This window comes from Triticum aestivum, chromosome 5B, assembly GCF_018294505.1.
Source record: "Triticum aestivum cultivar Chinese Spring chromosome 5B, IWGSC CS RefSeq v2.1, whole genome shotgun sequence".
Taxonomy (NCBI): Eukaryota; Viridiplantae; Streptophyta; class Magnoliopsida; order Poales; family Poaceae; genus Triticum; species Triticum aestivum.
The window spans coordinates 98,588,773-98,614,453 of record NC_057807.1 but is presented as its reverse complement, the minus strand read 5'-3'; positions in this window follow the sequence as shown (position 1 = coordinate 98,614,453).

Sequence of the window (25,681 nt, the reverse complement as noted above, 5' to 3'; positions counted from 1 at the left end):
CCTATCTTTTACTTTATGTCTTTTACTTTATGCAAGAGTCAAGGTGATCTTCACCTCTTCCTTTTTCATTTTATCCTTTGGCAAGCACCTCGTGTTGGGAAGATCCTGATATATATATATCCAATTGGATGTAAGTTAGCATGAACTATTATTGTTGACATCACCCAAAGGTGAATACGTTGGGAGGCAACACTATAAGCCCCTATCTTTCTCAGTGTTCGATTAAAACTCCATAACCATTAGTATTGCATGAGTGTTAGCAATTCTAGAAGACTATATGATAGTTGAGTATGTGGAGTTTGCTAATCCTAAAAATAAGATGAATTGTAATTATTTGATGACTAAGAATGAAGTTTGCTAGTTTATGGTCTATGCTTTAACATGTGAATTGCTCGTTACTTGTTCGTGAGAAGTTTTATGAGATGAACTACTGTTATGACATATAATCATGCTAGAAAAGGTGATTGAAATTATCATTGATCAAATGTGTGCACCTGCTAGCATTCACACTTCATAAATTGTTTCTTTGATCATTTACCTACTCAAGGACGAGTAGGAATTAAGCTTGGGGATGTTGATACGTCTCCAACGTATCTATAATTTATGAAGCATTCATGCTATTTTATTATCTATTTTGAATGATTACGGGCTTTATTACACACTTTTATATTACTTTTGGGACTAACCTATTAACCGGAGGCCCAGCCCATATTGCTGGTTTATTTCCTGTTTCACTATTTCGAAGAAAAGGAATATCAAACGGAGTCCAAACGGAATAAAACTTCAGAAAAGTTATTTTTGGACAGAAGCAATCCCAGGAACTTGGAGTGCAAGCCAGGGGAGCATCAAAGAAGCCACGAGATAGGGGGGCGCGCCCACCCCCCTGGGCACGCCCTACCCTCTCGTGGGCCCCTTGAGGCTCCCCCGACCAACTTCGTTCACCTATATAAGCCTACGTACCCTAAAAACATCGATAATGAAGATAGATCGGGAGTTCCGCCGTCGCAAGCCTTTGTAGCCACCAAAAACCTCTCGGGATCCCGTTCTGACACCCTGCCGGAGGGGGAACCCATCACCGGTGGCCATCTTTATCATCCCGGTGCTATCCATGACGAGGAGGGAGTAGTTCACCCTCGGGGCTGAGGGTATGTACCAGTAGCTATGTGTTTGATCTCTCTCTCTCTCGTGTTCTCTCTATGGCACGATCTTGATGTATCGCGAGCTTTGCTATTATAGTTGGATCTTATGATGTTTCCCCCCCCCTCTACTCTCTTGTGATGAATTGAGTTTTCCTCTTGAAGTTATCTTATCGGATTGAGTCTTTAAGGATTTGAGAACACTTGATGTATGTCTTGCCGTGTTTATCTATGGTGACAATGGGATATCATGTGCCACTTGATGTATGTTTTGGTGACCAACTTGCGGGTTCCTCCCATGAACCTATGCATACGGGTTGGCACACGTTTTCCTGACTCTCCGGTAGAAACTTTGGGGCACTCTTTGAAGTACTTTGTGTTGGTTGGATGAATCTGAGATTGTGTGATGCATATCGTATAATCATGCCCACGGATACTTGAGGTGACAATGGAGTATCTAGGTGACATTAGGATTTTGGTTGATTTGTGTCTTAAGGTGTTATTCTAGTATGGACTCTTGAATAGATCGATCCGAAAGAATAACTTTGAGGTGGTTTCGTACCATACCATAATCTCTTCGTTTGTTCTCCGCTATTAGTGGCTCTGGAGTGACTCTTTGTTGCATGTTGAGGGATTGTTATATGATCTATCTATGTTATTATTGTTGAGAGAACTTGCACTAGTGAAAGTATGAACCCTATGCCTTGTTTCCTATCATTGCAATACCGTTTACGCTCACTTTTATCATTAGTTACCTTGCTGTTTTTATATTTTCAGATTACAAATACCTTTATCTACTATCCATATTGCACTTGTATCACCATCTCTTCACCGAACTAGTGCACCTATACAATTTGCCATTATATTGGGTGTGTTGGGGACACAAGAGACTTTTTGTTATTTGGTTGCAGCGTTGTTTGAGAGAGACCATCTTCATCCTACGCCTCCCATGGATTGATAAACCTTAGGTCATCCACTTGAGGGAAATTTGCTACTGTCCTACAAACCTGTGCACTTGCTGGCCCAACAACGTCTACAAGAAGAAGGTTGTGCAGTAGACATCAGAGCACCCCTCCCAGTCCGTGCCCCTCGAGCATCACGACACGAAGCGCCAGGCCACGGCCGGCAATCCTCGCGACCAAGGTTCGGAAATGATTCTCCCAACAGATTTTTTGCAGCTCTTAAGGCGCCCGGCGAGGCCTGAAGCAGGCACCTCGCGAGGCGGAAACTTCTTCAAATGCCCCAAGCTAAGTTGTTCCTACGCACACACGCATAACGACGACACCATAACACAACATAGGAACAATAAATGCAGTAAGATAGTTAGGGGATCATAGTCTGTTGCACGCCCCACGGGGGCCCATACTTCTCTCTCAATGCAGGAAAAGGAGGAAAACAAAATAAAAGCGGCACACGCCCTGCGACAGCTCGCGAGGAGGGATCTGCGTCGTCCTCCTGAGCTCAGTCAGACTCTGCCTCGCGCTTCACTGGAGCGCGGCAATGGGACGACCCGCTGCCGCCCTCGAAGCGGGCGCGGCGGCGTGGTGGCTGATCGCGACCACCGCTAGAGGAGCTGTCGCCGGAGGAAGAGCCGTTGAAGCTCGACAAGCTGCGGTCGCCGCCGGGAGCGGGTTCGCCTTCGCCCTCGTCACGGCCGTCGCCAAGGCCAAGCACCTCGTCACCATCATCGTCTTCAGGGCACCACCCAACGCAGCGACCATCTTCTCCGAACACCCTCACGTAGAGGGTCACGTCGCCGTCATACTTGAAATGGAGGATGCACCGCCTGCCCCGGCCACGCGCGCGGGCAAACGTCTGCCAGCCCCGGGCCAGCGACCGGCAGTTCACCGGCGAAGGAGCGAGGGAGCTGTAGCCAGGTGCCGGTCGGGTATCCGACCACACAACAAACTCCGGCAGCACCTTCGTCGAGTGGAAGCACGACCGGGGAGGCCACGCAGCCACGACACGCCTTCCCCCACCAACCGGGCTGCCTCGACATGGGCGGCCACCACTGCGTGAAGGGCCACCGCCGAGACCACGGGAAGCCACGGCAGGGGTCACGGGATGCTTGCGAGGACGATCGCGGCTGCGCTTGGGCGGAGGAGAGCCAGGCCCTTCCTGGCGAGCCTTCCCCTTTTCCGCGGCCGAGAACCTCTTTACGGGCGCCATGGGGGCGCTGCAGACAATAGGAGCAAGGAAGGAGAAGCGAGCAGGCGGAGCAAGAAGAGATGGGCGATGAGGGCTATCGCCCCTCACCATTTATAGCCCAGGGGAGGCCAACCGTCGACCTCCACGATCGCAGGTAATGATAACTCTTTTTGCATGCAGCAGGGACTCGTCAAATCGGGCAGTTGCCGAGGCAGCATGGGGAAGCGGAGACACCCATGTCCAATCAGTCGCCATGCATCGGCCATGGCTGCAGGCTGTTTGGGCCCACGGCGCTCCGCACTTGCCCTTTGTCTTCGATGCTAAGCCAAGTCCGAGTGCGCCTTGGGGCCGGGGACTACTGTCGGCGTTCTGGGAATGGGGGTCGCCAGACTTGCCTGCCTGCGGCCTGCAGCGTGGCTCAACAAGTGGCCCAGTACGTCCCATCTTCATCAACCAACACTCAAGACCCTCGCGAGGGGCAAAGCTTCACGGGGCGGACGACGCAAGGCCTCCTTAGGAGTGGCCTCACCAGGCAGGCTCGCGAGGAGGCAGAGAGATCAATGCAAGGGGTACCTCGCGAGGTGCCCATGATGCAAGCCATGACGATCAAGACCAGGCGGGCGCCAGACTGGCACCAAGCCGCGCAGTGTCCTCGTTTTCTCTTTGGTGCAAAGGGGTCAAGAGCAGGCGCGGAGTACCGAGGCATCAGGCAAAGGTTTCCATGAGGCAAAGGGGTCAAGACCAGCAGGACGGCAAGACGGAAGTCACCGTGGAGCCCAAGATGGCGTCATCACCAGTGCCTTTGGCAGGCGAAGACCACCTTTAGTCAGGATAGCTTGTACTAGCTGTCCCCTTTCAAAATGGCCGTTGTTGGATCCCTTCCCGCTCAATATTTGGGAAGAGGACCAGGGCCCCAATAAATAGGGCTAGCCACCACAGTAGAAGGAACAAGTTAAGTTCATCCGCACACCACACCAGCCCAAGAACACCTCTCCTCGTGAGGTTGTTCTTTCCTTGTACTGTTCATCATCAACCCAAGAGGCAATCCACCACCACACACAGGAGTAGGGTATTACACCACAACGGTGGCCCGAACCTATATAAATCTTGTGTCTCTTGTGTTGTTCGTCGTGCTAGCTTAGAGATCGCGGCGAGGCTGTGGGTGTGCTTCGGTAGGGAGAGATCTTCACGCGCACCCTAGTGTTCGAACCTTATGGGTTTTGCCAGAACCCGATATCTGACAAACGTTTTTATTATATCCTCCTTGGATATCTATCACTTTGGACTATTTTCATATGTTGCTTTTGATAAGCTCAAACAAATATAAGTGAAGATCATGAGCATAAATTTTCTTTCTCTCAAAATAATCTAAGTGAAGCAAGAGAGAATTTCGTAGAAAATTTACTAACTCCCAAATAAATATAAGTGAAGCATGAGAGCATTTCTTCAAAACTAACAAAGCACACTGTGCTCAAAAAGATATAGGTGAAGCACTAGAGCAAATCCATGGCTCTAAAAATTGAAGTGAAGCATAGGAGCAATCATAGAATAATTTTTGGCTCTCTCAAAAGGGTCTGTACAGCAAGAATTCAACACTTAAAACACAAAGCAAAACAAGCAAAGACTCATATCATACAAGATGCTCCAAGCAAACTCATATTATGTGACGAATAAAAATATAGCTTCAAGTAAAATATCGATGGTTGTTAGAAGAAAGCGGGGATGCCACTCAGGGGAATCCCCAAGCTTAGTTACTTGATACTTCTTGGAATATTATCTTGGTGTGCCTCGGGCATCCCCAAGCTTAGCCTTTTACTAATCCTTATTCCTTCATCCATGGTAAGATCACCGAAAACTTGAAAAATTCAATCACACAAAACTCAAACAAAACCTTCGTGAGATTCATTAGTATAAGAAAGAAAAACACTACTATAAGTACTGTATAAAACCTATTATTATTTTGTTTTTGCATTATATATACTGTATCACATCTTTTCTATGCAAAAAACTCATCGAAGAAAACCATAGAATATTCAAAACAAGCACACAACACAAAGAAAACAGAATCTATCAAAAACAGAACAGTCTGTAGCAATCTGAATATTTGCAATACTTATGTAACTCCAAAGTTTTTGAAATAAATTTCTGGACGTTATAAATTTGTCTATTAATCTTCTTCAAAAAGAATCAACTCAAAAGAAATCTTCCGTTAAAAATGACAAATAATCTCGTGAGTGCAAAAGTTTCCGTTTTTAAGCAAGATCAAATAAACTTTCACCCAAATCTTTCCAAAGGCCTTGCTTGGCACAAACACTAATTAAAACACAAAAGACACAATAAAAAGTAGCATAATTGTTCTAACACTCAATAAGAGTAAGAAAAAAGCAAAATAAATTTTATTCATTGGATTGCCTCCGAACAAGCGCTATTGTTTCACGCTCCTAGCTAGTCATAAGATTTCAACGATGCTCACATGAAAGATAATAGTTGAAACACAAAGAGAGCATCATGAAACATGTTATACACATATTTAAGTCTAACATACTTCCTACTCATAGGAATTTTATAGGAAAACAAATTGTCAAGACAATAAATATCTAGCATACGCAAAGGAGAGGAATAAAACATTGACAATCTCAACATAACGGGAGGAAATTTAATAACACGAAAATTTCTACAACCATATTTTGCTCTCTCATAATAATTATATGTAGGATCATAATAAAATTCAATAATATAGCTATCATATAAAATTTTCTCTTCATGATCGACATGCATGCAAAGTTTATACTCTTCCAAAATAGTGGGATTATCATCAAATAAAGTCATGACCTCTCCAAGCCCACTTTTATCAAAAATTTCATAAGATTGAGCACTCTCCAAATATGTGGGATTATTTTTAGCTAAAGTTGACACTCTTCCAAATCCACTTTTAATATTATCGCAAGGATAATCATCATAGATTTAAATAAATTTTCAAGATCATAAGAATCATTTTCACCCCAATCATGATCATTCCAACAAGTAGTGGACATAACAAAACAAGCATCCCCAAGACTGGGGTGTTGCATATCACTAACACAATTGACATTAATCAAATTTACAACAACATCATTGCAATCATGTTTTTCATTCAAGGAGCTATCATGATTCAATTTATAAATTCCTTCATTTAACATTTCGTCAAAAAATTTAGATTCATTAATCTCAAGCAAGGCTTCATAAAGATAATCTAGTGAACTCAATTCACTAGCAATTGGTTCATCGTAATTGGATCTTTTGAAAAGAATAGCAAGTGGATGAGGATCCATAATAATATATTTTTAGCAAGCAAAGATGCAAGCAAATAGAAGGCATATGGCAACAGAAGCAAACATGAGATCTGACAAGAAAAAAGCGAACAAAAAAAGGGCGAATAAAATGGCAATTTTTTGTGAAATGGGGGGGGGGGAGGAAAACGACAGGGAAATGGAAAATGATGTAAATTGCGAGGAGATGAGATTTGAGATTAGGAACCTGGTTGATGTTGAAGATCCTCCCCGGCAACGGCGCCAGAAATTCCTTTTGATTTCTGCTAGAACTACGTCGGTATTTCCCCAAAGAGGAAGGGATGATGCAGTATAGCAATGGTAGGTATTTCCCTCAGTGATGACCAAGGTTATCGAACCAGTAGGAGAACCTCCTCACACCACATAAACAGCACCTGCACACAAATAACAAATACTCGCAACCCAGCGTGTTCAAGGAGTTGTCAATCCCTTTCGGGTACGGTGCCTCAAGATAGGCTAATAACGTGAGGTAAAAGTGGTAGATAGGATAAATAGATCGCGGATCAAATAAATTGTAGCAGGTATTTTTGTATATTTGGTTTAATAGATCTGAAAAAATGCAAAGGAAAATAGATCGCAAAGGCAAATATGATGAAAAGAGACCCGGGGGCCGTAGGTTTCACTAGTGGCTTCTCTCGAGAAAAATAGCAAACGGTGGGACAACAATTACTGTTGGGCAATTGCTAGAACTTCAAACAATCATGACGATATCCATGCAGTGATCATTATATAGGCATCACGTCCAAGATTAGTAGACTGACTCCTGCCTGCATCTACTACTATTACTCCACACATCAACCGCTATCCAGCATGCATCTAGTGTATTAAGTTCATGGAAAAACGGAGTAATGCAATAAGAACGATGACATGATGTAGACAAGATCCATTTATCTATTGCATAGACATATATCCCATCTTGTTATCCTTAGTAGCAACGATACATACGTGCCGGTTCCCCTTCTGTCACTAGGATCAAGCACTGTAAGATCAAACCCACTACAAAGCACCTCTTCCCATTGCAAGATAAATAGATCAAGTTTGCCAAACAAAACCCAAATATCAGAGAAGAAATATGAGGCTATAAGAAATCATGCATATAAGAGATCAAAGAAGACTCAAACAATTTTCATGAATAAAAACATAGATCTGATCATAAACTCAAAGTTCATCGGATCCCAACAAACACACCGCAAAAAGGCTTACATCATATGGATCTCCAAGAGACCATTGTATTGATAATCAAGAGAGAGAGAGAGGAAGCCATCTAGCTACTAATTACGGACCTGTATGTCTGCAAAGAACTACCCATGGATCATCGGAGAGGCACCAATGGAAGTGGTGAACCCCTCTCTGATGGTGTCTAGATTGGATCTGGTGGCTCTGGACTCTGCGGCGGCTGGAATTGATTTTCATCGACTCCCCTAGGGTTTCTGGAATATTGTCGTATTTATAGAGCAAAGAGGTGGTTCAGCGGGCACCCGAGGTGGGCACAACCCACTAGGGGGCGCCTGGGCCTCCTGGCACGCCCTAGTGGGTGCTGCTCCCCTCGAGGCACCCCTGAGGTGCTTCCTTGGCCCACTGGATGTCTTCTAGACCAAAAAAATCCTCCAGGAGTTTCACTGTGTTTGGACTCCGTTTGATATTGATTTCCTGCGTTGTAAAAAACATGCAGAAAACAGCAACTGGCACTGGGCACTATGTCAATTGGTTAGTACAAAAAAATGATATAAAATGACTATAAAATGATTGTAAAACATCCAAGAATGATAACATAACAACATGGAACAATCAAAAATTATAGATACATTGGAGACGTATCACCCGTGCACCTGCCAGCGCATGCGCCTGCGCATGCCCTGACGCGTGTGCCCGTGCCTATGCCGGTGCACATGAATGTCTCTGCTGCGCCATTGCCTACGTCTGTCCCCACGCGGGTGCCAGTGCCCCCCTCAGCGACATGGATGACCGTCGTCAACCGCTTCCTTGCACCAACGCCAGTCGCCTCCTCCCGCCAGTTGACTCGCTCCTGGAGACCGAAGTCCAGAACATTGTGGCCTTCCTTGAAGCTAGGGCCAACATCCAGCAGTATGCCAACAATGACACAAGATGCCACTGTCGCCATTGCCGTTGCCGTCAGTCAGTGGCCCGACGACACAGAGCTCGGCAGAAGAGCCGCTTCCCACCGCAAGACGCCCCCACCACCGCTGCGTAATCTAAATTTGCCATGAAAAACGTTCGGATTTCCATGCTTAAAATCCGAATGTTTATCACTTCCATTTATTTTAGATCAATCATCCTATGAATGTAAAGTCAGAGTCAGAGTGAATGAAATCTATGGTTTGATCGAATGAATGTTCTACTAGAGCTGTATCAAATTAAATATAAAACGTCATCAAGCCACATGTATTCCTTCTCATCCAATGACCTAGACTGCTTCAATGTCGAGCGCTCAACACGTATAGTGTGCAGTTAATTTCATGCCAAAAATAGTGCTAATCACATAATAACACGCAAATAATATCCTACTCAATATCCACATGCACTTAATGTACTTCCAAATTAAAGTGCATTGCACGTACACATTGACTAGTACTACTAGTACGTGAAACTGGTGCCGTAACTTGTGAACGCGTCCAGATATGGTCAACGGCAACATCGCCCACGAGTTCTTCATGTTTGCCCATGCGTCTAAATGTAGAAGGGGAGGAGAGAGAGCGTAGACATGGAACCCACCAGTAAGTGAAGGCGAATAGTGTGTGCTAACGAGCCGGTCCACTGTACTAAAAATAATATTACATGTTATCCATTAAATAGGTTGTGGTAATATAAAAAAATTATATGAACAAAGAGTTATACAACAAACATTGATGTACTACGTATGTTGCCTATTGACGTGCGGCTTCAAGGCCCTGGTCGCATGTTCGATCCTCGTGCTTTTTAATTTTTAATTTATATATGGTTCCAAATTTGTTTCATGACAGGTGGGCTCCTCGGTGTGTAGTTTGTAGCACTTTAATTTGTGGGTCGAAATTTGTTCCATTACAGATGGACTCTCGGTGCGTAGTTTTGTAGCTTTTTTGTAATAATTAAAGAGAACAACAGAGTTTTTTTGCAAAAATACCATGGTGCAACGTTGAAGGCGAGAAAGGACGTGCGAGAGAGTTTCGACCGAGCCAGAGGGAAATCAATTGGGGGAAGTGTGGGGGTTGCAACGGTGTTTGAAGTAGTTGTAGGATGAATGCTATGAAAATATAATCTAAACCCACTGGAATAAGTTCCTACACAAATTAATCCAAGGTTGGAGTCCCCTTCGCAATGTAAATAGCTCTGGCTTTGCGAGGGATGGGCAAGTAGCTTCAATGTGTGGAAGATACGATGTGAGAAAGCGAGGTCAATCAAGACACAGATAGATAGAGAGACAAAGTGAGTGTGGTCCGACATTCATTGGAAAGATACATATGCTCTAGAGAGATATTGTTCAATTGAGCTTTTGGGGAGGGTGAGGACTGTAAGATAGAGCTTGAGAGATGATCCATTCATAGACATGTAGATATATTTTTTTTGTGGGAGGAAGGAAGGTCAATCCATTACATATATAAAGGGAGAGAGATTGGGTGAGTGTGGGTCGTCGCGGGATCGAAAGAGTTAGAAGGGTTGGAGAGAGTGACCTATATAGGCAATATACGTGAGAGAGTATAAAATATGAATATGTCGAAATGGGCTCAAACTTGGAGATATATCGTTTGTGTCCGAGAAAGAGCAAGGTCAACCGAGACATACACACACACACACACACACACACACACACACAGAGAGAGAGAGAGAGAGAGAGAGATTGAGTGAGTGTGGCCCGCCATGAGGTCGAAAGAGTGGGGTCGGCTTGGATGGACTGACCTAGATAGACAATCTGCGTGAGAGAGTATAGTGTGTGTCGATCGAGGCCAGAACAAGGAGATATATCATTTGTGTGTGAAAGAAAGCAAGGTTAATTTAGAGTCATATAAAGAGAGCGAGATTGAGCAAGTGTGGCCCGCCGTGCGGAAGAAAGAGTGAGATAATCTCGAGGGAGTGACCTAGATAGACAACATGCATGCGTGCGCACGAGAGGTTGGGGGGCTAGATAGGCAATGCATGTATCCAGCAAGAGACGGCGGGAGGGATATATATATATATATATATATATGTGTGTGTGTGTGTGTGTGTGTGTGTGTGTGTGTGTGTGTAGAGAGAGAGCTCGACATGGGGTTCAATGGCGGGTGTGTGAGGTAGATACATTTGGTAACAGAGTGGAAAAGGGGGTTGTGTAGTTGAAAGAGTTAGATATCAAAACATGGAGAGAAAGAATGAATGTGTGTCAGAAACCGACAGCTTCCTAAGGTGGTTAGGAGAGGAAGATTGACCGATATAAGAAGTATGTAGCGTGTGTGCCTGGGGGTGGGTGGGGCTAAAAACAACATTTGAATGTAGATAGTACGAGATTTAAATTCGATGTTTCAAATTAGTGTAGATTGTAAGATTTGGACTGAGGACCATGCATATGGGTAATTATTTTGAATTCGTGCCATACTAGGTTTGGAAAAGTTGACCTTGACTAGATTGTTATGCTATTTTGTAGGTCATATGTTTGAATCCACCTAAAGTTTTCTCATTATACCATGGTGTTCATCATATACATATGAATTTGTATTAAAAAAGTAGCATGGATACCGTGAAATGTGAAATCCACATTAGAATTGGAGATCGCTATGTGACACACACTCTAATTCAAATAACTCCTCATTAATTAATTTGTAGTATCTCATTTCGAATGACTAATTATTTGCAAGGAAAACACGGGTATGGTAATACATATAGATATGTTTGCAACTGAAAGAAGATTCGTTTGCATTCTCCAATGTAGGCACAGTAGGCAGACCAGGGTCGTGTCGTGGTGGTCGCGTGTGTCGTACAGACGCTAGCACCCAGCCACCCACCTCCTCCCTCCCTCCCACTCCCACCAAAAAAAGAACGACGACAAAATAAGTCCATGCTTCCACGTTTCGGATTGAAATATCTGGCGGCCCCAATTCCAGCCTTGCAAAATCTACCTTCTTCACCGACCCCTTCTGTGCCTAGATTGCTCAAATCCCTAATTCGCCGCCAACCCAAGCAAAGTTCGAAACGCCCCTCCTCTCGTCTCTTTCCACACCTCTGTGCTGGACGACGACGACGAAGACGACGGCCGCACTTCACCACCGCACTGGAGCTACCTCATCTATGCCCTCGTCCACCGCACCTGGTGCTCCGCTGACGATGTCGGCCACCGCAACCGACGTGCCTCATAGACACCGACTTCCACCGCATCAGGTGCGCTTCACCGACGCCGTCTCCCACCTCACCGGGGCTACTTCACCAAGCATATCGTTGCATCTCCGCCCCCCGAGGCCATTAGGGCTTCACCAATGGTCTCGTCCACTGCATCATAGCGCTCCGCTGCCACTCAAGATCTGTGTCCGTGCGCGGCCAGCCAACACCAGCACATCACCCTCAACGGCTCTTAAGTGACCCGCACTCTAGCTAGGCGAGCATGCCCAAACGCTGACCCAAACTAGGTATCCACATATCACTCCCTTGTGCACTGTTACGATGTTGTTTGGATATCCTTTCACTACTCTCTTAGCTTACACGCCTATGCAACTCAAACTTTCCCTATTATTTCTTCTAGAGATATCATCTGAAACAAGCAAAACCATTTTTAGCGAAGCATGACAGTGCTACAGGAGCTGGTACACATAATGCACACCCGTATAACCTTGTAAGTATCTGTCCTCTGGTACAACAGCAAGGTCGATTCCTCTTATTTGATCAACCATTCGCCATGTCAAAAATGCAGAGGGTGATGCAAGGAGCACAAGGCATGCACATCCAAGCAAGTGGTAACATGGACTTGTACATGGAACATTCCAAGCGCAAGCAGAGCTGCAGTGAGCCTGTACAACAAGCTAGCATAAGTCCCTGCATTTCATTTCATTTGTACTGGCCTGCGTGTATGATTTGTGTGCAGTGGTGGATCCACGAATTCAAGTTACCAGGGGCGAAAATTTAACTTAAAAAATACAAAGGCACTTGCACTCCAGAAATCAACATAACTTGAGAAATGTGAAGCTACATGCACTTTGAAAACCAGCCAATGATCCAAAGTAGTTCAGATTATAAAACACTAAATGATGTAAGCACCAAAAAACACAAAATGCAACATGGTGTACGACTACTAACATGATCTGTACCTGCTTGAATTATTCGTTCTCTGGCTGAAAATATCGAAGTGTAATTGCACTTATAACCAGTGCACAAACTGCATATCAATATATCTATCCTGCACAAGTATGACAATAGTTTCAAACAACAGATTAGAAAAGTATTTATGCTACATTGTCATGATATGAGGACTTTCTTCAATCCATGAAAATGTACTATAATTTGCTTGTCATCAATACCTGCAAATCACTATGTCTCCCTCAACATTGCAGATCATCATTAGACACTAAATCCTTCAATGGGAGCTTGCAAAATGCTTGCATTAGATCCCTTATTAGACACTATATGTTCATCACCAGGAGCATGTAAAATGTTTGCATCAAATCCTTCATTAGCAGTCTGTTCATTAGACACTTCAGGCTCAAGAACAATGTCGGTGTCAAAACCGGCGGACCTCGGGTAGGGGGTCCCGAACTGTGCGTCTAAGGCTAATGGTAATAGGAGGCAGGGGGCACGATGTTTTACCCAGGTTTGGGCCCTCTCGATGGAGGTAATACCCTACTTCCAGCTTGATTGATCTTGATGATATGAGTATTTACTATAGTTGATCTACCATGACATCGTAGGGGCTAAACCCTAGAAGCTAGCCTATGATTATGATTGTTGTTGTTCTATGGACTAAACCCTCCGGTTTATATAGACATCGGAGGGGGCTAGGGTTACACAGAGTCGGTTACAAAGAAGGAAATCTACATATCCGAATATCCAAGCTTGCCTTCCACGCAAAGGAGAGTCCCATCCGGACACGGGACGAAGTCTTCAGTCTTGTATCTTCATAGTCCAACAGTCCGGCCAAAGTATATAGTCCGGCTGTCTGAGGACCCCTTAATCCAGGACTCCCTTAGTAGCCCCTGAACTAGGCTTCAATGACGATGAGTCCGGCGCGCACATTGTCTTCGGCATTGCAAGGCGGGTTCCTTCTCTGAATACTTCGTAAAAGATTTAGAACACAAGGATCGTGTCCAGCTCTGCAAAGCAAGTTCCAATCCCGCCGTAGAGAGCGTAATATTCCAAAAGTCTAATCTGATGACAGCTTTTTATAACACGACGTCATGCCATGGCCCGGTCATTATTCAAACCATTTTCATAACCTGCTGACGCACATATCACGAGGCGGTTTTATCAGCATGTCCTGTCGAAGCAGAGATCATGTCCCCCCATTGCGGGATCTTCATTAATACGGGCGCAGGTAACCCAACCGTGCCATCAATCATGGCGCTTGAGGGAATAAGCGTTTTTAGCGGGCAAGTGGGGAGGCACAGGATCTTTGCCGCCTTTATAAGGGGATAAGAACTTTCCCTTTCACCCACACCCTTTTCTACTCATCCATTCCTTTCCGCCCGAGCCCTAGTGCCCAAGCACTCCTCTTCTTCGCCCAAAAAGGCTTCCCGAAGATGTCCAGATCTGGAGCAGGAGGCAAGTGGATGGCCTCTACCGTCCAGGAGAAGGACATCAAAAAGCTTCGGGGGGCGGGTATCTGGCCAAGAGAATTGGCCACCGTCTTCTGACAGCGGGACAGATCGTCCCCACCCCGGAACCCCACGAGAGGGTGGTATTTCTCCCTCATTTTGTCCGCGGGCTAGGGTTTCCCCTCCACCCATTGTTCGCGGCGTCATGTACTACTACGGGATTGATTTCCATGATCTATCCCCAAATTCCTTCCTCAACATCTCGACATTCATAGTCGTGTGCGAGGCCTTTCTCCACGTTCCTCCGCACTTCGGCTTATGGCTAAAGGTTTTTAATGTAAAGCCCAAGGTAGTGAGCGGCAAGCATGCCGAATGCGGAGGCGCCATGGCGAGCAAGATGCCCAATGTTACATGGCCGACAGGGACTTTCAATGATTCCGTCAAGGAGTGGCAACAGCAGTGGTTCTACATCACCGAGCCGCGTGGCAAGGAGTTGACCGCCATTCCGGCATTCAAATCCGGTGCCCCCGTGCGACTTACGTCCTGGCACGAGAAGGGCCTGAGCTGGGCTTCGTCTGACAAGCTATCAGAGCTCCAGACGCGCGTCCAAGACATGGAAGACAAGAGCGTCAAGCTCATCAATGTAGTCCAGGTGATGTTGGTTCGCCGCATTCTACCATGTCAACACCGAGCTTGCAATCTATGGGAGTTCGACCCGGCCAAGCACCAGACCCTGCTAGAGCTCTTTGGCTCTACTCACAAGGACATCTGGAAGGTGCTTTTCAAGTCCGGCAAACCGTGGCCGGACTCCACCGAGGACCGCGGGTACCAACTGTCCCGCCCCGCAAGTTCAGTAAGCAACTGAATGTTTGACAATTCATGCGTTCCATCCATACATCCTCAAAAAAATAGTCTACGTATTTCCCATCATTTTCCTAGGGCTAGGTGAAGAAGGCGGGGCGGATCTATTGTCCTGCCCCTCTGCCAGAAGAACTTGCCGGACCACTTCTGACGAAGATGCTGGTCCCGGCGCCATATAAAGCGCCAAAGAAGAAGACTGAGAAGGTGGCCAAGAAGACCAGGGGCGGCCTCCGTCGCCGTGGTGCCACGGACACAAAATCCAAAGACTCCAATGCCCATTCTTCCTCATAATAGGACAGGGAGGAGGAGGACGAATCCCCTGTCGGGGGCAAGGAGAAAAGAACGGCCTCCAATTCCTTGGAGGCCGATTCGCCTAAGAGGGGAAAAACTCCTCTTCAAGAGGAGTCCACCGGCGCCACCGATAGCAGCCCGGAATGGGCTCCCAGGGCCAAGCCCCTGGTGAACTCATAAGTATAAACTCCGAACACACTCATGCGTCCAGACTTGCCATGGCATCACATTCTAATCTGAGCCGTACTTTGCTTTTTTAGTCCGGTGAAACCCCATGCCGAACAATCCTCGTCAGAAGATCTGCTGGGTCAGGTGGCTATGGAGAGCGGGACACCACCGAAGACCTCCTCCTCCAAACGTAGGAATGAAACCGAGGTTTGCTCCCAGAAGGGCCTAGGCCACGAAGGAGGGGATAAGGTCGCAAAGGCATCTCCAGGAGGCCATACTTCTGGGGCCGGTCATACGGGAGAGAAAGCTCCCGTGGGTGTCAACGATGGGGGTCATCTTGAATCCGGACCCAAGTCAGACACAATTCTAGAGACCCATAAGGTCCCCGAGTCAGACAGGCAGCTTCCGCCAATTGGAGGAGGTATGCCTGCTCCATCGGCCGCCTCTGTCGAACCAGAGGTGTCGGATACTCTATGGGCGGCGCTGAAGGGTGCCTCCATCGTTGATGAACACCGTGCCCTCATGGGTGCGGTGATTGAGAAGATTCAGTCCGTTGAGAGTGAACTGAATGAATCCTGTGTCAGCCTCACAAGAGTCTTTGAGGTATGTTTTATGAGTTTTTGGGAGAATGTCATGGCATAGATAGTAGCCCCTGATACACTATTCGGTGAAAGAAAGAACCGGATAGAGGATCAATTTCATGTTCGCAAGAGACTCACTTGATGATATTTATCGCTTTTTGTAAAACCAGTAGGCATCTATAGCGACTGTCGCCTCTCAAGCTACGGAAGTATCTGGACTGAGGCATAGTCTGGGGTGGGCCAAAGGAGAACTTGGCCAAGTGAAGAGACAGCTGGAGGATAATCAAGGTATGTAGAAACCTTGTTTATGTAGCACAAATGAATAAGTGTACATGATGGAAATAATTTTATAATGTGCTCTAGGAGCGACGGCCGAAATTGAGGCTCTCAGGAGGGCTATGTTCGAAGCCGAGAAGAAGGTAGACGTAGAGCAGGCTCTTCGTGAGAAACACGAGGATAGAGTTATTGAGGCTGAGCGAGAGCTTCAAGAGGCCGTGCAGAAATGCAAGACCTTGGAGCAGAGTTTAGCATGGAAAGAATCCGAACTCTCCCAGGCTCACCAAGCCGTTAGTGATTCCCGGGGGGAAGCCCAAGGTGCTCTGAAGGAAATCCAGGAAGCGAGGAAGATTGCGGCTGGTAAGGCTTTTTCTGTGCAAAGCAAGTATTGGAGATGAGAAGGTCAAATTTGACAACTTGAGTTTTGATGTATACATGGGTATTTGCCGATCTGCCGCGCAGCATATCTGATGCCGCCCAATTCTACCTAGCCAAAGGGGGGAATACTGCGGATAAGCTCTTCTGGATGCAGTATCTGGTGCTGAATTATCCGGTGCCTTTCTCTGATCAGCTGAAGCAGCTGGTCGAGCTGCATAAGGCAGCTGAGTTAGCCACGAAGGATTTAATTATCCGGCTGTGGCCTGCTGAGCCGATTAAGCAGCTACTTCGGACTCGTGAAGCGGCTTGTAAGTGCCTGCCCTCGACTCCAAGTCATCAAACGATCGGTTTGCATAGAAGGTGTGCGAATGGCCATTGCCTGTGCCAAGGTGCATTGGGGGAAGATGGATGCGGAGAAGCTGATGACTGAGGGACCACCGGAGGGGAAGGAGCACCGCAAGCCCGAACTGTATTATGAAGGTGTCTTGAAAGGAGCCCGCCTTGCGGTGGAGCAATGCACCAAGGACATTATATTTCCATAAATACGGTCATGTTCGTCCTTTGTAATATTTGAACAAGAGCATTCTTATCATCTATTTCTTGTCGTATGAACATTTTTCATCATGTGCGGCCATTGTATATAATAATCCTGAGAGTCGGCCAGTCATTGGCTTCCGCCCCCACGTAGTTAGTACGGGGGTGTTCGGGACAAACCTGAGCACTCTTTATCCCAGTTTTGGGTCCCTAAAGGAGGTGTTCAGCATAGCGAACCAGGCAATCGGACTATAGAGCTTTATCACTCTCACTTAGCCATAGGAGTTTTTTGAGGAAGGTAGGCATAGCCCCTGGTGTTCGGAAGTCCACACGAGGGGCTCTATAGGCGCCTGATTGGAAAAGGCCGATCCATCGCACGTTGCATTGGTTATAGCATTATGCGGAAGAACTCCTTAAAGATTTTAGAACCTCTCGAACAGCTGACCAGCTCTTGCTACATCATGACAGTTAGCTTTCAGCTTTCTCTACTGAGGTGCTCGTCCGGAAGAACCGGGACACAATCGCAGTAGTTATCCCAGTGCTACCTTAGCCGATATAGCGGAATGTAAGGTACCAAAACATAGGAGCCGGGCAAACCCAACTATTGACCCAAGACATGATTCGGAGCTGATGCATATAATGCTATAAGTTCGGGGTGTCGAACTACCGTGAAGGTGTTCGGACTTTTTTACCATAGTGTGGGCGTGATGAAGCCCCTGGCATATTGAGGCATATGCATTAAGGAGCCGCCTTTTAACAAAGGAATTTTAAATAAGAAATAGTAGCAGGTGAGCATCACATAAATCCACATGTTGTATGTGAGTAATACGTTAATGCGCATGAGTACAGGTGATATGATAAAAGGAAATATGATTGCAGAACCTACTGATACCGGGTGTAAGGAAATTGTGTATGGGTCCGGGGTGTAGTCAGATGATCGTAGAGGAATATCTAGGGATTCCCTGACGCGCTCGAACAGTTCTCGCACAATCGATCGTAGCCTGCGTAAAGGTGAACCTGTAAAGAAAACGTAAGAGATGGTTTTGCGCCACCTGGTAGTTGAGCCGCAGTACGTGGCTTGTATTATCCTTTTCTGGAGTGTTTTTAATTAAGCTCCGAGCTAACTGGGCTATCCTGCCGCGCAGTAGTTCGGACTCTTTTGACGGTGTCCTGAAACTTGGTTGTCGACTCGAGGTTCGGCTGGAAGGTGCCATCCGTTGTTCTTGCCGTTAGAGCGGTGGTAGATTCTTCGGCCGTGAGGGGGAGTTCAGACCTGCCATTAACCGTGATGATGCCGCGTGGACCAGGCATCTTTAATTTATGGTAGGCATAATGTGGCACCACGTTGAACTGAGCGAACACGGTTCGTCCGAGCAGTGCTTGATGGTCACTACAAAAGGGGACGATGTCGAAGACTAAGTCTTCGGTACGGTGATTGTCCGGAGATCTGAAGGCCATTTCTAGTGTGATTGAGCCCATGCAACAGGCCTCTATGCCTGGTTAGCTTTGAAGGTGGTTTTTGTGGGCTTGATCCTTGACGGGTTGATGCCCATTTCACGCACTGTATCCTAGTATAGTAGGTTCAGGCTGCTACCTCTGTCCATAAGGACTCGTGTGAGGTGGAATCCGTCAATGATTGGGTCGAGGACCAGTGCAGCCGAACCGCTATGATGGATACTGATAGGGTGGTCCCTGCGATCGAAGGTGATCGGACAAGAGGACCATGGGTTGAACTTTGGGTCGATTTTATAGATCCCCCTTAGTGCACATGTCCCTTTGGGGATGTGGCTTGTGCATATTATATTCACCATTTTCACCTGTGGTGGGTATTTCATCTGTCCTCCTGCATTCGGTGATCGGGGCTCTTCGTTGTCGTTGTCTTGAGAACCTTTCCCCTTGTTTTCAGTGTCTGACCTTCCGGCTTGTCTGAAGACCCAACATTCTCTATTGGTGTGGTTGGCTGGTGTTCCAGGGGTGCCATGAATTTGGCATGGACGGTCGAGTATGCGGTCGAAACTGGACAGGCCTGAATTGTTTTTATTGAATGGTTTATTCCGCTGACCGGACTTGGAGCAGCTGAATCCAGCATTGGCTGACGTATCTTCGGTATTATCACGGTTTTTGCGGCGCTTGTGTTTGTTGCGCCATGATTTGTCGTTGCTATCCCTGGCTTTCGATGTGCCGGGATTGCTTGCTATATTGTTGCTACGAGCCAACCAGCTATCCTCGCCTGCGCAAAAGTGGGTCATGAGTGTTGTAAGGGCTGCCATGGACTTTGGCTTTTCCTGTCCGAGATGTCGGGCAAGCCATTTGTCACGAATGTTATGCTTAAAGGGCGCTAGGGCTTCGACATCCGGACAGTCGACAATTTGGTTCTTTTTGGTTAGGAACCAGGTCCAAAATTTCCTGGCTGACTCTCCGGGCTGCTGGGTTATGTGACTCGGATCATCAGCATCCGGTGGTCGCACGTAAGTGCCCTGGAAGTTGTCAAGGAATGCGTCTGTCAGGTTCTCCCAACTCCCCATGGAGTTTGCTGGCAAGCTGTTCAGCCAACGCCGAGCTGGTCCCTTTAGTTTTTGTGGGAGGTACTTGATGGCGTGTAGATCATTTCTGCGGACCATGTGAATGTGGAGGAAAAAGTCTTCTATCCATACCGTGGGGTCTGTGGTACCATCGTATGATTCAATGTTCACGGGTTTAAACCCTTCCAGGAATTCATGATCCATTACTTCATCCGTGAAGCATAGGGGATGTGCGGTGCCTCTTTGCTGGGCTTCATTGTATTTGGCCCGGCCTGGTTTGTTAGTGTATCCGGCGTGATGATCCTTGTCACGTGTTGGGGCGCAGCCCCGTGATCCATAGATCGATCTTGACTATCCTGCTTTGTTTTCCAATACATCTCGCAGGTCCTTCGTGTAGCCCCTGGCCTTAGTATTACCGTTTGATTGGCGACAGGTTGCGGTCTGGACTTCAGGCTGGTATGCCGCTTTGTCGCGGCCACAGGGTGGCCGGTCAGCCGCATCATGCTCTAGTAGCGTTGGCTTTAAAGCCTCCTCCTCGAGTTCAGGTAGCAGCCTGTGCTCTGGGTAGCTTCTTCTATGGCGCTCGAGTCCGTATTCCTCGGCAGCCAGGACCTCAGTCCATCTATCCGTTAGCAGATCTTGATCAGCTTGAAGCTTTTGCTGCTTTTTCTTCAGGCTTTTTGCAGTGGCTATAAGCCTGTGTTTGAAGCGCTCCTGCTCAACGGGATCCTCAGGCACGTTGAATTTTTCGTCGCCAAGGCTCACTTCGTCTTTGGAGAGAGGCATGTACTTGTCATCCTCTGATTCTCCATCAGTTGCCTGTTCTTTAGGGCTAGCTTGCCCATCCTCTTGCTCGGCCTTCTCGAAGCCTGGCTGGGAAGGATTGTATTCGTCTTCGGCACCATCCAGATTGTTATCTCTAGTGCCAGTATCACTATTTTTTCTATGGCGGGGCTTGGAGCGGCGCCGATGACGCCGATGTCTAGATTGCTTCTCCACAGGGTTATCTTCTGTTGCCTCATCGCCATCGTTTCTTTTAGCGGTGTCCACCATATAAATATCATATGATGAGGTGGCCGTCCAGCGCCCTACAGGCATTGGTTGCTGTTCTTCTCCAGCATCGTCGTCCATACCGTCGATGTCTTCGGAGTTGAAGTCAAGCACGTTGGTTAAGTCATCGATACTGGCTATAAAGTGGGTGGTGGGTGGGGGACGAATTTCTTCGTCGTCCGCCCCCCCACTCGAGCCGTACATAGTTCGACCAAGAATCTCCTGACAAGGAAAGAGACCTTAATGAGTTTAGCACGTAACCCAAGGGCGAGTGGTAAAAAATATCCACGGCGGTGAACTCCATGACCGGTGCCCAGTCAGATTTGATAGGCACGGACGCACGCGGTTCGGATCCTGTGGCCGGGGAGAAGTCCGAGGGTCCGATGACACCACTCTCATAGGAGGTGGAATCAGTGTTCGGCTCCGACGCTGATGAGTGTGCGGCTTCCATGGTGGGGTCCATCCACCCACCCTCGGAGGGCACGATCTGCTCTGGATTGATTGCCGGCGCCCCTGCAGGCACGATCTCCCAAATACTGTCTGGCGGCAGATGAAAGTCATGCCCGTCGTGACCGATCGGCGCGCCTGTCATGGGCTCGAATCCGTCGAAGATCAAGTCTCCGCCGATGTCGGCAGTATAGTTTAAGCTTCCGAACCTGACCTGCTGGCCAGGGGCGTAGCTATCGATCTGCTCCAGATGGCCAAGCAAGTTGGCCCGTAGTACGAAGCTGCCGAATACGAAGATTTTTCTGGGAAGGAAAATCTCCCCCTGGACCGCATCGTTGAAGATGATCGATGGAGCCATCAAGCCTTACAGCTACCACTATTAGGGAAAACCTTATACACAGAAATTTAGCTACAGCGCGGGTCAAAAAAGCGCGCTAGTGCTATATAGCAGTAGCGATCTAAGAAAAACCGCGCTACAGATACAAACTTAGCAGTAGCGCTTGCGGCCGAGAAAGCGCTACTACTAATATTCCCATTGGCAGAATGCTTGGCTACGCATAGCAGTAGCGTGCTTCGAAGAAACGCGCTACCGCTAGAGCATAATTAGCAGCGCGTTTCCTGAGAAGAGCGCTACTACTAATGGAAATAAAATAAGATGAAAAACAAATAGAAAAGTAAATGAAAATGAAAGAAATAGAAAAAGGAGAAAGGGAAAAATAAAATGTAAAGCAAAGTAAACGAAAAAGTGAAAAATCGGAGGAAGGCATAGCAGCAGCATTTGTTCGTAAGAGGCGCTATAGCTAATGTAGCTGCAGCGCGTGTCCTAGACCCCCGCTATAGAAACAGAAAAGGAAATTAAAAAAGGAAGAAATTTACATAGATATAGCAGCAGCGCGTTTTGCAGAAAGCGCTATAGCTATCTTAGCTATAACGCGTTTTGCGAAACGCGCTACCGCTAAGTTTGACTTAACCAAAAAACCGTTTCCCCCCGGCCACCACTTCTCCCCCAAATCCCTCAACCCACCCCGCGCGCCGCCATCTCCCCGATTCACCGTCGCCCCACTTCGCCGCCGCCGACGACGCCACCAGAGCCGTGCGCCGTCGACGACACCGGAGCCGCCCCCAACGCCACAGAGCCGCGCGGCCTCGTCAACGCCACCGGAGCCGCCGTCGACGCCACCTTCCTCGCCGTCACCGGAGACACCCCTGCCTCCCTCGCCATCACCGGAGACGCCCCTGCCTCCCTCGCCACCACTGCCTCCGTCGCCACCACCGGAGCCATCATCTGTAAGCCCCCACCCCTCCTCTCTCTCTCATGCATAGGTTAGCCAGTTTAATTAGGTTAATTATCTAGGTTAGGGCAAAAATTTAGTTAGGGCATTGACAGAGAAGTAGTTAGGTTAACTAGTTTAATTAGGTTAATTATCTAGGTTAGTGCAAAAACTTAGTTAGGGCTTTGACAGAGAACTAGTCAGGTTAACTAGTTTAATTAGGTTAATTATCCATGTTAATTAGTGCAAAAATTTATTTTAGGCTTTGACAGAGAACTAGCTGCGTTAACTAGTTTAATTAGGGTTAATTATCTAGGTAAACTAGATTAACTAACTAGGTTAAATAGGTAGGTTAATTAGGTTCGTTGGATTAACAAGCTAGGTTAAGTAGATTGGCAAAGGTTTTTGATTTTTGAAAAGACCACTATTTTTCAAGGAAAAGAATTTAGGCAAATTTTATTTTTCATTGAAGTGGTCATGTTATATCTTTTCATTGAAGTTGTTCGATTGTGCCCAAGTGGCTTTGTTGTTTCCAGGGAATGATGCTGAGTGGCCTATGTTTTGCCGGAATGTTGATTCATTTCTGTTCCGGCAAATTTCAGGTTCTCGATTTGTCCACTTTTTAGCAAAGGTCATGCCGAAATTTCCCGTGAATTTCGGCATGACTTGTGCTACAAACTAGGACATATCGAGTGCCCGGGATTTGCCGCACCAGGAAGGAGTCAACATTCCTGCAAAACAATTGTCCTTTTTTATGTCATTATTCATTTTATTAGGTCTAGAATTAATTGACTAGATTTAATCATAGGAAACATGGCTAGCAACGATGAAGGACAGGGTTCTGGTGATTGCGACGACGTCTACCGGGCGGCAGACGAATTTTTTAGCCTTACCGACGATCAACAGATGTTGTTGCTGGGCCCACCGGTGGCATCGGGGACTGAGACCGACACGCAGACCGGTGCTGAGACCGACACACAGACCTGTGCTGAAACTGAGACCGGCGCTGAGATTCAGACCGGCATCGAGACCGGCGCTGAGACCGGTGCTGCCTCGGGGAGCGGAGCCGGTGTAGAACCGAAAGCAAAGAGGCAACGGGTTCCTAACAAACTCAGGACTACTAGACTGGTGGTCACGGAGGTGGACAACGGCAATTTTGAGCCAAAGGCGCCCGAGGAAGCGCGCGCGTGCTACGGCAATCAAATAGGCTGCATCATACGGACAACCGCCACCATCAACGATGAGAATCTAAAGAAGATAGAAAATATGAGGAGCTCCCTCCTAAAGAAGTTTCACCAGATATTCTTGTTCCCGGGCCGGAATGAGAAGGATTATGAAGATCCAGACAAGGACCCGGCAATGAAGAAGATAAACAAACACGCCATGACCAAGTTTAGCAACGCGTTGGCCGCCTGGAAAAATCGAGTGAAAGCAAAGATCAACGACGGGGAACCCTACTCCGAGATTGTAAAGGAAAGTCCGACAATCACGGAAGAGCAGTTTCAAATATTCAAGGAGGCTTGCGAGGCCGAAGCTGCCAAAGAAAAGTCTAAGTACATGAAGGGGCTTCAAAAGAGGAACATTGGGACCCACCACCTCGGAAGCCGTGGTTACGGCGGAAAGAGGTCCAAATGGGCCAAGGAGGACGCGGAAGCCGCGAGTCTGGGCATCCCAGACCCCTTGGCGGATTTCACCGTCCCGCAGGAGCGTGACGTCCTGAGGGCCCGCCACCGTTGGGACCCACTGAAGAAGGTTTATGAGACAACACCGGTCATTACGGAGTTCATGAGACTGCTGGTAATTTTAGTTTCCGATCAATTCGACTGCACACGTTAGTCATATTTGTAAACGATCCTTGTACCTTTTGCAGAGAGAGCAGCACCGGATTGCGGCCGAAAGCGACTCGCCGTCTGAGGCATTGGTGAGGCCTAAGTGGGACACTCCATTCAACCGGGCGTTGAACATATTGAAACAACAACCAGTGGATACTCGACCGTCGTATGGACGCGTGCACGGTGTCGGAGACGGCGCCACGTGGAAGAAGTACTACCGTGAGACCACGGAGGAGAAAAAGGAAAGACGGAGGTTAACTGAAGAAAGCATCGACAAGAAGGTTGAGATTGCGGTTGAGAAGAAATCATCTCAGACAGTCGCAACAGCGGTAGCTGCCGCAAAACAGGCGATTGCAGATATATCTACTTCCTTGGTGACGAGCGTTCACACTTGGACAAGGGGAAATCCAAAAAAAATGCAGAGGACTTTCCCCTTGCTGACTTCTTGGCAGCACATGCTCCTGCACTGGCTCCCGCACCGGCTCCCGCACCGGACGTGCTCGGTGGTGCCTCCTCTTTGGCTGAGCTCAACGCCCTCACGGTATCTGCCACACCGTCCCCCTTAAATATAAATGTATAATCTCCCATTTTTGTTGCCTTTCGGATGTCTCACGTCGCATACTTTTCTTTGCAGGCCGACGAAACCCCGTGCACCATATTGTACACCATCGACGAACAGAAGGTGGACATGGGGAAGGGGACGATAATGGAGCCGAAGGAACCATTGTTCCACAGCCGGTCGATCCCCCCGAACGTCTTCAAGGTTTCCGTGGCCAGTGTCAAAACGGGCCACGAGAATTTGCCTCCTCTAATACTAGTGGGGGATGACGACGAGACCCCGCGGCGGCTTGGTGATTGTTGCAATGGGTGGGTCCTGTTGTGGCCAAAGAGTCTGCTTCGTCTGGAGGCGGCCGGGAGCACACCCACGAGCACGCAGCCTCAGCAAGGTATGAACATCAACACCCCACCTACCCAATTAGCGTCGGGTGTCGGGTTGGGTGATAGCGGACGGGGTAAGCAGGTGGCTCCATTAGTCGCTGATGACGTCGCCATGGATGAGGATGAGGATGACGATGGCGCTGAACAGTATGTCTATACTGGCGCCTCCTCAGGGTTTGAGCATCATGAGTCGGTGCCTGAATTACCGTCTC